Genomic DNA, 14,242 nt, shown 5'->3' with positions numbered 1-14,242 from the left:
TCTGGAACTGGGACCTTTTAATTAAGCTCACCGTTTCGGAATACGTCCGGGCTTCTTTTCTGTGGACAATATGTGGATGTGTTCACAATTTGGGATATTCGACATTTTTAAATATAACTTCTTACAAAGAAGTAGAAATTTTTAATTATAATGGCCATGAGGGTTTGAAGGTCCACAATAAAGACTCATAATTTTGGACCGCGTGCAGCGCGCCACGTACGTTGGGCTACGTTCGACTCTTTTAGTATGAGAAAGTCGAAGGCACCTGGCTTTGGACCGCGTGCAGCGCGCCATCGCCACGTACGTCGGGCTATCTACGCCCGACACTCTTAGTATGTTCGGCGCCCGGTTTTGCTACGCGTATGGCGCGCCACGTAGGTCGGGCTACGCCCGAAGATTTAAGTATGAGGGCGCCAAAGGCACCCCGCTTAGGAACGCGTACAGCGTGTCTTGTACGTCGGGCTACGCCCGACTCTTTTAGGATGAGGGCGCCGATGGCGCCCGGTTTTGAAACGCATACAGCGCGCCACGTACGTCGGGCTACGCCCGACACTCTTAGTATGAGGGCGCCTAAGGCGCCCGGTTTTGGAGCGCGCCACGTAGGTCGGGCTACGCCCGACGCTTTAAGTATGAGGGCGCCAAAGGCGCCCGGTTTTGGAACACATACAGCGCGCCACGTACGTTGGACTACCTACGCCCGACACTCTTAGTATGAGGGTGCCGGAGGCGCCCGGGATTGGTAAGCGTACAGCGCGCAACGTAAGTACGTCGGGCTACGCCCAACGTTTTGAGTATGAAGGCGGCGAAGGCGCTCGGCTTTGGTAAGCGTACAATATTGTACTAAAGGTAGGTACAGTCGAAAATTATGTTATGAAAATTAGTTTAGCACTAAAGTTAAGAAGAAATGATTGAGGTTGGTATGTACCTACTTACCTACGCACGTGTTAAATCAAAATCTGTTTTTTTACAGTCGGGTTGAATTAGTAGTCAAGTACAATTTTATTCACAAGAAATATAAGAATGCAATAAGCCATAAATTATTCAAACCTTATCGCTTAAATCGAAGTTCACAGGTTTAGATTTCAATAGGGCGATTTAGAACATGTTTGTGTTTAGTTCCTTTTACCTTATAAAATTATATACAAATCATATGGATGATTTGTATATATTTTTATGATCAGCAGTCAATACCCTTTCATTTGATAGCTCACTAAATTAGATAGAAGGATTTATTTTTCTTAAGACATTTTGTAAATCCTTATTTAACCAAAATAAGACTTAAACGCGTATGCTGCATATATATTTTAAATCGTCTTTCAAGGCTCTTCATTTTGAGATCCCACTCGATAGGATTGCAAGATTTTTTTTTCTAAACGTGACGCAATTTTTTGTATTACGTCCGCCATATTGGTTTTATAATAACGTCACATAGCCTATGTTAGTCGGGATGACGTAAGGATTCTAATGATGTATCATATATCTAAATCGGTTAAGGCATTCAGAAGTTATGGTGGAATAAAGAAACTCACATACATATATACATACAAACATGAACGCTGAAAACAATACACTCTTTTTGTTTGGGCAGTCGTGTAAAAATCGGGAGAATCCCGCCAAATCCCGACCATCTGGCAACCCTAGGCTTAGGATAGATACTTACCAGTGGCGGCGCGTCCATAAAAGCCGATTCCCACCGGCTTGCCTAGTTTTGGACGATTGAGCAGAGTTGTAAAGGAAATATGTAAGTCAAATTAGCCCCGGCTTGCCTATTGATATGTTTGACGCGCCGCCACTGGTACTTACTTAGGGGCCCACTTGCACCATTCCATTAATCCGGGCTTAACCGGTTAAACTTGATGTAACCATGGTCGCCAGTACAATTTGACACTGGGTTAACGGTTTAACCGCGTAACCTCGGGTTAGTGGGATGGTGCAAGTGGGCCTTAGGCGTTTATGACACTGGGGCACAGAATAAATAATAGTACTAGGCACAGAAGGTTCACTCTCTAACAAAACGCGTCTATTACGCCAGATATGGCCGCAAGGTGGCGCAAGTGCGAGCAGGCGTTCGTTCAGTAGTGGTGCGCGGCAAGTACTACTGCTAGACACCAAAATTGGTGTGGGCCACATGTATTTGTAGCGACGAGACGAAATCGGGGTAAGCCACGCATGAATGGGGACAGGAAACCGCGTCAGTGTGATAACCGCTTTAGAGCCTGATTTGAACTTACAATTTGATGTAGATTTCATCTGATTCTGACACATTTCGCCCATGCATCTCACTCGTAGTATTTATTTAAAATTACTTATGAAAGTAGGTACCTAAATTATAATTGTCAAGTATTTCAAAATATATAGCCATATTTATTTCTTTGCTCTATATAATAATTCCTGTCCTTGGTAATCCAGCGTGGAAATGCTGCCAGTATGGGCACCTTCGCACCAGGAAGGGCGGGGAGCGGTTTGTTCGGGTTTAGGTTTAATTTTTAGTTGTAATTTGTAGTTTTAATTTTTAATTAGTAGGTAAATAAATAATAAATGATAGTTAATTCTGGTTTATATTTCTTAAAAATAAATGCTTTGATGAGTTTGAGACCTAAAATTGGATATATCTACATATGGAGGTATTTACCTTGGCATTACTTGTTGATGAGTTGGTTGCTATTGTGATGATTTATCCATGTCAAAGGTATATACAATTATACATAATTTACCACAGTTATCCTTATTGATTCATCTTACACTTATACACAGTCGCTGAATCAAGAAAATTAAGGAAAACCAGTGACAATTCGAGTAACCTGTTTAATTAAAATTAGGGTCACTTGCACCAACCACATTTAGTAGACACCCCTATTCGACAAGCGACGTTTGACGTATCGTGTTGATATCCCGTTGATGTGGGAAAAATCATAAGTTCTCGAATACGTACAATGTCAAAATTTGACATTAACAATCCACAGTTAGGGTGACAAGCAAACCAAACCGAACCACCCTTAGTTTAGAGTTGAGTTTTGGTTGTACCAAATGATATTATCCACCGTTGATGGAATCATAAATCATAACTCAGTATGCGATAAAATCAACTGTTGATTTGACGTGGATGCGAAATCTGACAGTTGTACGTGTCGAATTTGGCCCCTGATCAACGTCACACAGCTGTTAATTATGAAATTTTCCATACAATAAAAAGTAGCGAACGTGTTAACCCTTAATTTGGCACAGTCAAGTATACTTAACACTTACTTTGAAAAAATGTAGGCATGTTATTTTTTTCGTAAATTCCAAGTTTTTAATTTCTACGTATCATTTATATTATAAAGAATAAAGAAAAAAATAAAACGTTACTGGCAACAAAGTTATATGTTAGTAGTGAATCAACATAGTTATTAGAAGGTCGACACTGCATTCTATCCAGGTATTTGTTTATTTTTTTCGATTCTATTACGCGAAATTTTACTGCATATACTATTATTATATTTGATTATAGTATTACGTATACTTTACATACCACACCTATTCGCCAAGTCAAGTTATTTACGTGTAATAAGCAAGCATACACAACTGTTAAGTATTATTGACAAAACAATACGTACAGTGTATTAGAAATTAAACAACCCGTTAAGCATTTTTAACAAATCTTTATGGTGTGAGATTTTGACCGCGCTTTAATTTGACAAATTTCACTGCCTACCTTTATATTTTGCCATAATAGAAGAGATTCAATGCTATAGTTTGATTCGCTATACATTCATAGCTTAGTATGCAACAAAGCGAACGCTACTTAACATCAATACATGTTTTTTTTTATAAAACCCCGTTCAGTTTGGCGTATGGCTATACATTCAAGGAAACTAAATGGAATAGGTAGTTATATTTCATATTTTTTTATTCAATTAAATTCAAATATACTTTAAAATTCATGTAGGTGGTATCATGTATAAATTTTTTCATTCAAAATATTTAAATGCTGCATGTATAAAAGTAGCGTTGCCGTAACACTGGCATTATATTAAACTCAAACAAACAATGAAAACTATGAAATATCAATGTCATTTCGAAAATCTTTAACCCTATATTGTACTTGCGTTTCGTAGCCAATTCTTTTAGGTCTTTGCTTCGATTTAATGCCAAAACATGTTTTCCTTGTCTTTGTTTCGATACCCTTTTTTGGAATTTGTTAAGTATATTTAACACACTAAGTTTGACGAGCGTACGTTTTTGTTAAAAATACCGTACATTCGATTTTCAGGAAATCTTACAGTGAAATATTTTTTAAACATTTTTTAGGACATATTTAAAGGCATAATAATAAATAAATATGCACATAAAAGTTAAAATAAAGTTTTTTATTTTCTGCCAAATTAAGGGTTAACGGTGATAGACAGTTCGGTGCTACTGAGCCTTTATTTTATTACGAGAGATCCGTACTCGTATACATAAAAATACATGACTCAGAAACAAATTAAATACCCATACCGGGATTCTAACCAAGGACCATAAGCTTCACAGGCAGGGTCACTAACAACTATTAGGCCAGATCGGTCGATCGGCCTCATGAAAATCCGTTCGGTTAGTTTTCAAGTTTATCGCGAACATGCAGACAGACCCACGCTGTATTAAAAGATTTCAAATATGCATAGGTATAGGTGCTTATAAAATACTTATGTACACAGAACAGAGTTCTAAATTTAGCAACCCTCATATATTCATTCAAAGCAGGCTTGTGGTGTGTTGAAATAAAAATGCGAAACCTAAAAGCGGCCCTGAGGGGTTGGTAACACATTTTTCTTTTTAAAATGTTTGTCTGGATTTCACACTGCGATTGTGTTCCAACGAATTAGTAATGAGTTTTATCAAAGTGCAAAGTTAATTAAGATTTTTAAATGCTACCAGGCAGGCAGCTACCTACATTTGTAAAAGGTATAGAAAATTTAAATGGTGTTTTCTATTTAAGCTACCCTGCATTGAAATTTGTATGCAAAGGTGCTAAGCGAATAGTATTACTGACTGTACCTACCTACAGAGCAGTTGTGTGTTGGTTTTCTAGTACATAAATGCCTTAGTTTTAAATGCCTCAGTAAGGGGTCATCCATTAATTACGTCACACGAATTTCTAGGTTTTATGACCCCTCCCCTTCAGCTGTGTCTTCAGGCTGTATCCCCTTGTCACACTTGGTCACAATTGGCAAACCCCTCCCCCCTAGTGTGATGTCACATTTTTTCTACGAAATCGCCAAATCGAATTAACATTTATTTATTTTCATTTATTTTCAGGCAACTATTGGCCCATAGATAAATACCTTAAAACTAGCATGCATATTATTACAAAATATATCTTAAAACTAAAAACACAATTATGGTTGCGACGCAGTTCGCAACCCCGCAGTGTCAGGGAGCCGGCCGCGGAACCGCCGGAACTTGACACCCTTCGGCCACACTCCTCCTTGGTGAATTAAGTAAGTACCTAAGTATTATTAATATTTTATCAAAATATTTTTGACGATATAAATATTACTAATTTTATAACAAAAAAAAAATGCTTAGGAAAGAAAATTAAACGAATAAAAACGATTATCGTTTTAAAAACTTGTTATTTAAATGTACAGCGAATAAAATAATTTAAATAAATTTTCGGTTACTGATGAAGTTAAAGTGACGTCACAAAGTTTGTGTCTCCCCCCTCCCCCATGTCACAATATGTCACATTTTCTTAACCCCCTCCCTCCCCCTAAACGTGTGATGTAATTAATGGATGACCCCTAAGTGGTAGACCTACCTATATATTATTAGGTTACCTGTCGCCTTAAAGCTTTTAAAACGGCAATTCATACTTGATATAACATTTATATTGAAACTAGATAAGAACCCGGCTTCGCTCGGGTATAATAAAAGATAATACTCATTTTGGATTAAATAATTATTTCATTTTAGACTAAACGTTTATCAAGGCGGCGGTTAGCTATCCCATCTCCGAAAACTTTATACTTATGCGTTTATTAAAACCTCGATCTTTCCCCTTTTTACCCGACTGCGCGACGCAAAGGAGGGTAATTAGTTGACCTTAATAATGTTTGCCCGAACAATCATTGCCAACATTTTCAAGAGCCCGGTTTATTGCAGGTTTAGTTCGAAAATGATTTAAAATGTTTTTTTTTGCATTTCTATAGTGGCTATAGTAACCTCTATAGTGATTATAGTAACTGATATTGAAATAACCGGACCTAACCTAACCGGACTTAACGTAATCGTTTTTTGTCAATTTTTGACCCCCCCCCCCTAAAATCATCCAAAAATTCGAAAATTCTTCGAATGACCCCGTTTCCTCCTACGTCATGCTACCATCATCCGATGTCCCGACCCCCCCCCCTAATTTGAAATGACGTAATTTATGAATAGCCCCTAACGGCCTAACCCACTTTTCAATTTTTCTGTTAGTAGTTTGGTTCTATAAGGATCGCAGTTCCAACCTAACCTAACCCCCTTTTCTGGTAGCAGTTCGGTTCTGTAAGGATCGTAGTTCTAACCTAACCTAAACCATTTTTATGGTAGCAGTTCAGTTCTTCAAGGATTGCAGTTCAAACCTAACCTAACCCACTTTTCTGGTCGTACGTAGTTCTGTTCTGTAAAGGCAGCAGTTCTAACCTAACCTGCTTACTTGTTGCATTTCGGTTCTGTACCTCTCACCTAAGGGGCTGTCCATAAATTACGTCATCGTATTTGACCATTTTTGAATTTTTGACCCCCCCTCCCCCTAACATCATCCAAAAATCATGCTTCGAATGACCCCGTTTCCTCCTACGTCATGCTAGCATCATCCGATGTCCAGACCCCCTCCCCCTTATTTGAAATGACGAAATTTATGAATAGCCCCTAACGGACTAACCCACTTTTCCATCTCAAAGGAGGGAACCCAAATTTCATGCACCCATCATGGCACTAAAATGTCAGTATGGAAGTTGTGAGTACAATTTCATCTCAATTCACCTGACGATTTATAAAAAGACATGCTGACGTTATTTTTATTTATTTTTACTTGAATTTACAAAAAATATATCTTATATAAAAATAGTACAATTTACTACAACAATCAGTCTTTTGCAATTAAATACATATAAATAAACGAATTAAACTAAGTATATCATATAAAGTTAGCCTTTCACAAAACCAAGTATAATAAGGCTATGAGGTATTCCACCAAAGATTAGCAAGGACCATGATTCCATCAGAGATGTGCAAGGATGCGTAGAGAGGTAGATTTGTTTCTTTATAGAGTGAATTTTAGAATTACTTCAATTACCTATCCTCACTCAGCGCAGTCCTGGAGGACAATTTGTATTGGTTCTTACAAACACATTCCTCGCTATGCATCTCCACATCCCTGAAGAAACCGCAGCTTTACCATCTGTCAAACACATTCTTCTCAAAACATTTTTTTGTTTCAAAATGTCTAAAACTTGAAATGACTTACAATTTCTTAAAACATTAAAGTTTTTATCTGAATTTTAATTTTGGATTTTCTCCCCTTAATACAAATTTGAAAAGAACTGAACCTAGTTAATACATTTTCATCATTTGGGTGGTCTTCGGGCCGTGATGTTTAACTTTGTTTTATAATACCGTCCTGCTCTTCGTCTCCTTTTAAAGTGACATAATTAATTCCTTCAGCATTTATGTCAAGATAAGTGACCTTAAATAAAAATAAAATACCTAATGTAATAAATACATGTCCATAAGAAACAAAACTTTGTGCATATTTAGTGTTCTTGCCTAGAGCACTATTTCTATGTTAAATAACACGCGGAGATAGATGATAGTATTTACATATAATGAGAGCAATATTTACAATGAATAATTTACAATTGGATTTGCAAAAACGATTTAGGCTTCCGTGTCGCAGAAGGAAAATTTCGTTGTGTCGGAATGACATTGACGTAGATACGTAGACGTAGCGATGCAGCCGGGTTGTGGGCAGCCAGCATTGCGGTGCGCCACACATATAATTATCATTATACATACCGGAAAGTCATCAAAAAAATCCAGAGAGCTCTTCGATATAGAAGCAAATGATTTTGAGATTTCGGATGCTGTAGTGTGGATGTATTTTTTTTTATCTCCACAACCTTATTAATCCACATTTGTCTGGCAGTCTTCTGGCTACAGCATTCAAAATACTTGAAACTATCTGCAAAAAATGAATATTGTATGGGTATATAAATACAGATTTTAAAAGTATAACTGGAACTGGAAGGGAGCATTAGAGCCACTTGCACCATCCCACTAACCCGGGGTTAAGCATTTAAACCGTGAAGGCAGGCGTGGCTCACTCCGTGATTTCGTCGCTTTGCTACAGGTAGCTAAAAGTACATCCGTTCCGCCCTAATTTTGGGGAAAGCCATAAGCCGTGCGTGGCGCTGTCGCCACCTAGCGGCCATATCTGTGCTGATCGTAACAGACACGTTTTGTTAGAGAGTGAGTCTTCTGCATCTAGTACTATTATTTATTCTGTCGTGAAGGCCCACTTGCACCATCTCAATATCCCGGGGCTAAGCGGTCAAACCGTTAACCCAATGTCAAATTGTACTGGTAATCATGGTAACTCCAGATTTAACCGGTTAACCCCAGGTTAGTGGAATGGTGCAACTGAGCCTAACAGTGTCAAACTGTACTGGTAACCATGGTAACTTAACTCCAGGTTTAACCGCTCAACCCGGCCTAACCCGGGATAGTGAAATGGTGCAAGGAATAATTACACATTTTTTTTGGGTGATAGAAATAGTTTATACATATTAAGTAGTTTATATAAATTAATAATAATTATTCATGGATACATGTGTGTGGACACAGCACATTAAAGTTCAATTTAGTTTTAATCTTAGGAAAAGCACTTACCAAGATTTGTATGACTTATATTTATATCACATTATATGTATGCATCTGCTGCATATTATATTTGCAAGTACTTTGTGTACAGTCGGCAAAGCTATTAGCTTGGTATGGTACCCCTGTATACACATTTGTATGCAGAATGCTAAGCTAATTTTTGCTGATGGTACCTGGCAAATATTTTACCGTGACAATAGTTACATACAGTAAATAAATCTTTACGAACCGCCCTTCGTTGCATTGTTTTTCAGCGTTTGTGGCAAGGTTTGTTCAGGTAACAAAATTATTTGTCAACAACATGACAACAATAATAAAAGATTGAAACAATTATGTCGGTTAAAGATACTCACGATTTTCGGCATAGGTTTGTTTTACGCGGCGGTGCCGTGTCATCGTTAGTAAGTATAGTCCTCCTCCTCCTCATCGTTTTCGATGACGGCGACCCCAAATAAATCGTTGACGTTGTCTAGCGTGAACCCTGGCTGGCCAGGCCGAACTTGGCCTTTAATAGGTACTCTATTGCACGCGTGACAATAAAGTTGGCTAGCTGCGTCGAGCGTGTACACGTAGGAGGGCTTAGGTTAGTCACAAACATTTAGACCCTTTACTGAAAATTAAACTTAATTTCAGACTGGTAAAGCACAAAGTTTTGGTTTTACCATGGTTTTACCCGTCAATCAATGCACAATACATGTAACATGTTTGTGTGTCATCTGTCACCAGTGTCATCTTACACTGACAGTAGTCGTTTTTTTTAAATAGGCTTACCCACACTCTCACCAGCAATCTGTCCAACATGCATGACGGACGTAAAAATATTTACAATTTCTGAACGAAACCATAGAGCTGTCAAATGTCAAACAACAAATTGAACATTTGCATTCTTTGTCGAAATTTTTCACTTTTAAATGCAAAATACTCGACAATACGAATTTTGCGGATACATGTTCTCGATTCAAAAGTGATATTTTTTCAAGCTCTTTCGATTGAGCATAATTTCTTTTGGTTTTTCCGTCAGAGCCGCTCGCGTTTATATATAAAGATACCCGGGAGATACCCAAAACTATTATAATGAGACTTAAGTGTTGTTTGCGAGACTCTTAATTTAGTAGATAGATTCTGACCACGCTAGGGTTGACAAAAACACACAACTAAGTTGCAGCGGGAATTACCTGTTGAATTGCTAAATCTTTTAGGTTCACTTGCACCATCCCAATAACCCGGGGTTAAGCGGTTTAACCGTCAACCCAGTGTCAAATTGTACTGGTTACCATGATAACCCATGATTTAACCGGTTAACCCCAGGTTAGTGATTGGTGCAAAAGACCCTTAGTGTTTTTTCATCACACTCGCTCAGTAAATGTGGAATTGCACGCAGGTTTAGCGGGAGTTATAAAGTTTCTCCCTAGGGAGTTACGAAGTTTCTAGTGCCATAATTATTTTTTTTTGTCTTTATACTTAATTTTTGTATCGCAAGTGTGATGAAAAACATTGTGTGTAACTCGGGGCGTAATAATATTGCAAACTCGAGTCTAAAAAACGCTCCAATATATCCACTCTCGTTTGCAATATTCAACTTACGCCCCATGTTGCACAATGTACTATAGTCAATCCGTAGGTAACCTATACTCTGTCATCGCTTCCCGTTCCACCACAAACAATTAGGTAATTCTCTGAGAACCTATCACGAACCACGTTCGACGTATTGCCTCTTTGTCGCACTTGTAAATTCGTACGTAAGTGTGACAGGGAGGCAACACGTCGCGTTCGCGGCAGGCACTCTGAGAATTTGTCTGCGGTTACGTCTAATTGCCACAACCTTTCATATATTTTGTATGGGTAGCGGCAATTGGACTGCAGACATTTTTTTTTTAGAACCGACGTAACAAAAAATGATCTAAGTGATTATCGGAGTCGGCTGACGAAATAACCCCTTAATACGTCTTCGCAAAAAAGTGGAGCGATCATAACCGATAAATCGAATATTTTTTTGGTTGGTCAAGGATACCTACATTATAAGTTGGTGAGCCTAAGAAAATTATACAGTACTTTTTAAGGGTTCCTTACCCAAAGGGTAAATACGGGACCCTATTACTAAGGCTCCGCTGTACATCTGTACTGCCGCTATAACAACAAATACTAACAATAAAATAAATACCTATTTAAGTGGGGCTACCATACAACAAACGTGATGATTTTGCCGTTTTTTGCGTAATGGTACGGAACTCTTCGTGAGCGAGTCCGACTCACACTTTGCCGGTGTTTTGGATACTATATTACTTATAGTAAACTTTCTTACCTAGATAAAATAAGCTAGTTGAAACAATGTTCTCATTTCAATTGAATGAGAGCTTCCGCGATCGAGATTTTCACTAGATGGCAGCACCGTGCCGAGAGGTATTTTTGACGGCTGCTGTCAAAATCTATATATATAAATGCAAGTGTCCTGACTGACTGACTGACTGACTGACTGACTGACTGATTCATCAACGCAGAGCCGAAACTACAAAAGCCAGAAAGTTGAAATTTGCACACCAGATTGCATTTATAAAGTGTACGAGAGATAAGAAGCGATTTTGAGAAATTCAACCCCTAAGGGGGTTAAAAAGGGGATGAAAGTTAGTATGGGGTTGAAGTTTTCTTTTAAGCTAGGAATTTGAAACTTCGTAAGAAGATATATTATAAAAATACAAGAAAACTACTTTCAGCGTTTTTGAAAATTCATCCCCTGAGGTGGTGAAAAAGGGGTTGAAAGTTTGTATGTATATCAAAAAATTTTCCGAGTGGTGGACTTGAATCTTTGTATTTAGGGATATTATTAGAAGACAGGAAAAGTAATTTCAGCGTTTTGTAAAATTCATCCCCTAACAGGGTTAAAAAAGGGTTGAATATTTTAATCCATTACAAATGCTTTGAAACTTCTTAGAAAGGCATAATAGCCGATAAGAAAAAAAAGTGATTGCAACGTTTTTGGAAATTCAACCCCTAAGGGGGTTAAAAAGGGGATGAAAGTTGGTCTTCGGGAGCAAATTTTATTTTAAGCTAGGAACTTGAAACTTTGTGAAAACGTATTAAATTCAGAAACAAGAAAACTTATTTCAGCGTTTTAGAAAATTCATCCCCCAAGATGGTGAAAAAGGGGTTGAAAGTTTCTATGGATATCAAAAATTTTTTCGAGCGCGGGACTTGAATCTTTGTATTTGAGGATATTATTAGAAGACAATAAAAGTAATTTCAGCGTTTTGTAAATTTCATCCCCTAACAGGGTTAAAAAGGGGATGAAAGTTTGTATGGGGTTAAAGTTTTCTTTTGAGCTAGGAATTTGAAACTTCGTTAAAAGATATACTATTAAAATACAAGAAAACTAATTTCAGCGTTTTTGAAAATTCATCCCCTAAGGTGGTGAAAAAGGGGTTGAAAGTTTGTATGGATATCAAACATTTTTTCGAGTGTGGGACTTGAATCTTTGTATTTAGGGATATTATTAGAAGACAGGAAAAGTAATTTCAGAGTTTTGTAAATTTCATCCCCTAACATGGTTAAAAAGGGGTTGAAAGTTTGAATCCATTACAAATGGTTTTGAAACTTCTTAGAAAGGCATAATAGCCGATTACAAAAAAAAGTAATTGCAACGTTTTTGGAATTTCAACCCCTAAGGGGGCTAAAAAGGGGATGAAAGTTCGTCTGCGGGTGCAAATTTTATTTTAAGCAAGGAACTTGAAACTTTGTAAAAACGTTTTAAATTAAAATGCAAGAAAACTAATATCAGCGTTTTTGAAAATTCATCCCCTATGGTGGTGAAAACGGGGTTGAAAGTTTGTATGGATATCATACATTTTTTCGAGCGCGGGATTTGAATCTTTGTATTTGGGGATATTATTAGAAGACAGGAAAAGTAATTTCAGCGTTTTGTAACATTCATGGGTAACAGGGTTAAAAAGGGGTTGAAAATTTTAATCCATTATAAATGCTTTGAAACTTCTTAGAAAGGCATAATAGCCGATAAGAAAAAAAAGTGATTGCAACGTTTTTGGAAATTCAACCCTTAAGGGGGTTAAAAAGGGGATGAAAGTTCGTCTTGGGGTGTAAATTTAGTTTTAAGCTAGGAACTTGAACTTTTTGCAAAAAAAAGGTATTAAATTAAAAAACATGAAAACTAATTCAAGCATATTTGAAAATCATCCCCCAAGGTGGTGAGAAAGGGGTTGAAAGTTTGTATGGAGATCAGATATTTTGTGAGTGCCGAACTTGAATCTTTGTATAAGGGCATAGGTACCCATTATGAGAATACAAAAAAAAGTAATTTCAGCAACCAACATCAAAATCCACTTGACTTAAAACTTCATACAACTTGCTAAAAAAGAAAAATACTTAATTTCAACATTGCTTGGATATGAAAATTATAGGTACCTACTAAAGATGTATAATATTGAAGATAAGATTCCAGGCGGACGAAGTCGCGGGCAACAGCTAGTCCACCAATAAAAAAACATGGTTAAACATGATTGGTGGATTATGACAGCTAGACCTCTCGCCACAGTGCTGTCATCTAGTGAAAAACTCGATCGCGGAAACCTAACCTTTCTAATCCTGTAAATTAAAACCTGGGACTACTTAGAAATCTTTCGATCTTGGTGTCTGTGTATTTTATTAAATCCGACCAACAAACTTGATTATCTACAATAACGAATTAGAATTCAAGGACGACTGGTTAGCGTTGTTTTAAATTAATAAATTAATTCCGTAGACAGTGTTTAGACACGCATCCTACACTCGGCTACATTAATTGGGTGCAAGCGATTATAGTGAAATGATAGTAGAGAAGTAGAGGAAGAGCGCCTACCCGGCGGATAGACACAGTAAAGGCATAGGCAGGACCCAAGGCCAGACCTGCCTGCAAATGGCGCAGTATAGGAGTGCCTGGAAGAAAGTGGTATTAAGCGTTGGTAATCACGACCCTCAGCAATGAGGATACGACTGGAAAGAAGAAGAAGAAGAAATGATAGTACTACCATATAGAATTATTTGTAAACGAATTTAATATGACGTTCCACGGCAAAAGGTACCTTATGGCGGCTGGCGCTTACGTCGCATAGCGCCGCAATAATATTGGAGCGGCGTTAATAATAGCGTAAGCGCCAACCGCCATAAGGCACCTTTACCCATGGGACGTCACAATTAGGTATTTTAAGTATTTTTAATTGATGGCATTTTGTTACGATAAAACTTAATTATTGACTTACAATACATACAGAGGTTTGAATGAATTTATTCAAAGTGTGTAATAAATAATTTCATCATTAACCGTTATCATCTTTTAATGGATTTCGACTTTACAATATTACAGCTCGTTATC

The 14,242-nt window shown here is 37.5% G+C and overlaps 1 long non-coding RNA gene across 1 annotated transcript; it reads right to left on the bottom strand.

Moving 5' to 3' along the window:
* Positions 1-7,395: 7,395 nt before the first annotated feature.
* Positions 7,396-9,768, bottom strand: LOC134675113 (uncharacterized). The gene is made up of 3 exons (XR_010099696.1): positions 9,237-9,768; positions 8,020-8,185; positions 7,396-7,690 (listed from the first exon to the last, which is right to left on the bottom strand). It is a non-coding gene; the product is annotated as an uncharacterized LOC134675113 (long non-coding RNA).
* Positions 9,769-14,242: the final 4,474 nt, after the last annotated feature.

The sequence above is a fragment of the Cydia fagiglandana genome, chromosome 21 (genome assembly GCF_963556715.1).
Source record: "Cydia fagiglandana chromosome 21, ilCydFagi1.1, whole genome shotgun sequence".
Taxonomy (NCBI): Eukaryota; Metazoa; Arthropoda; class Insecta; order Lepidoptera; family Tortricidae; genus Cydia; species Cydia fagiglandana.
Note: the sequence above shows the minus strand (reverse complement) of the source record. Positions and strands in the feature narration are given on the sequence as shown.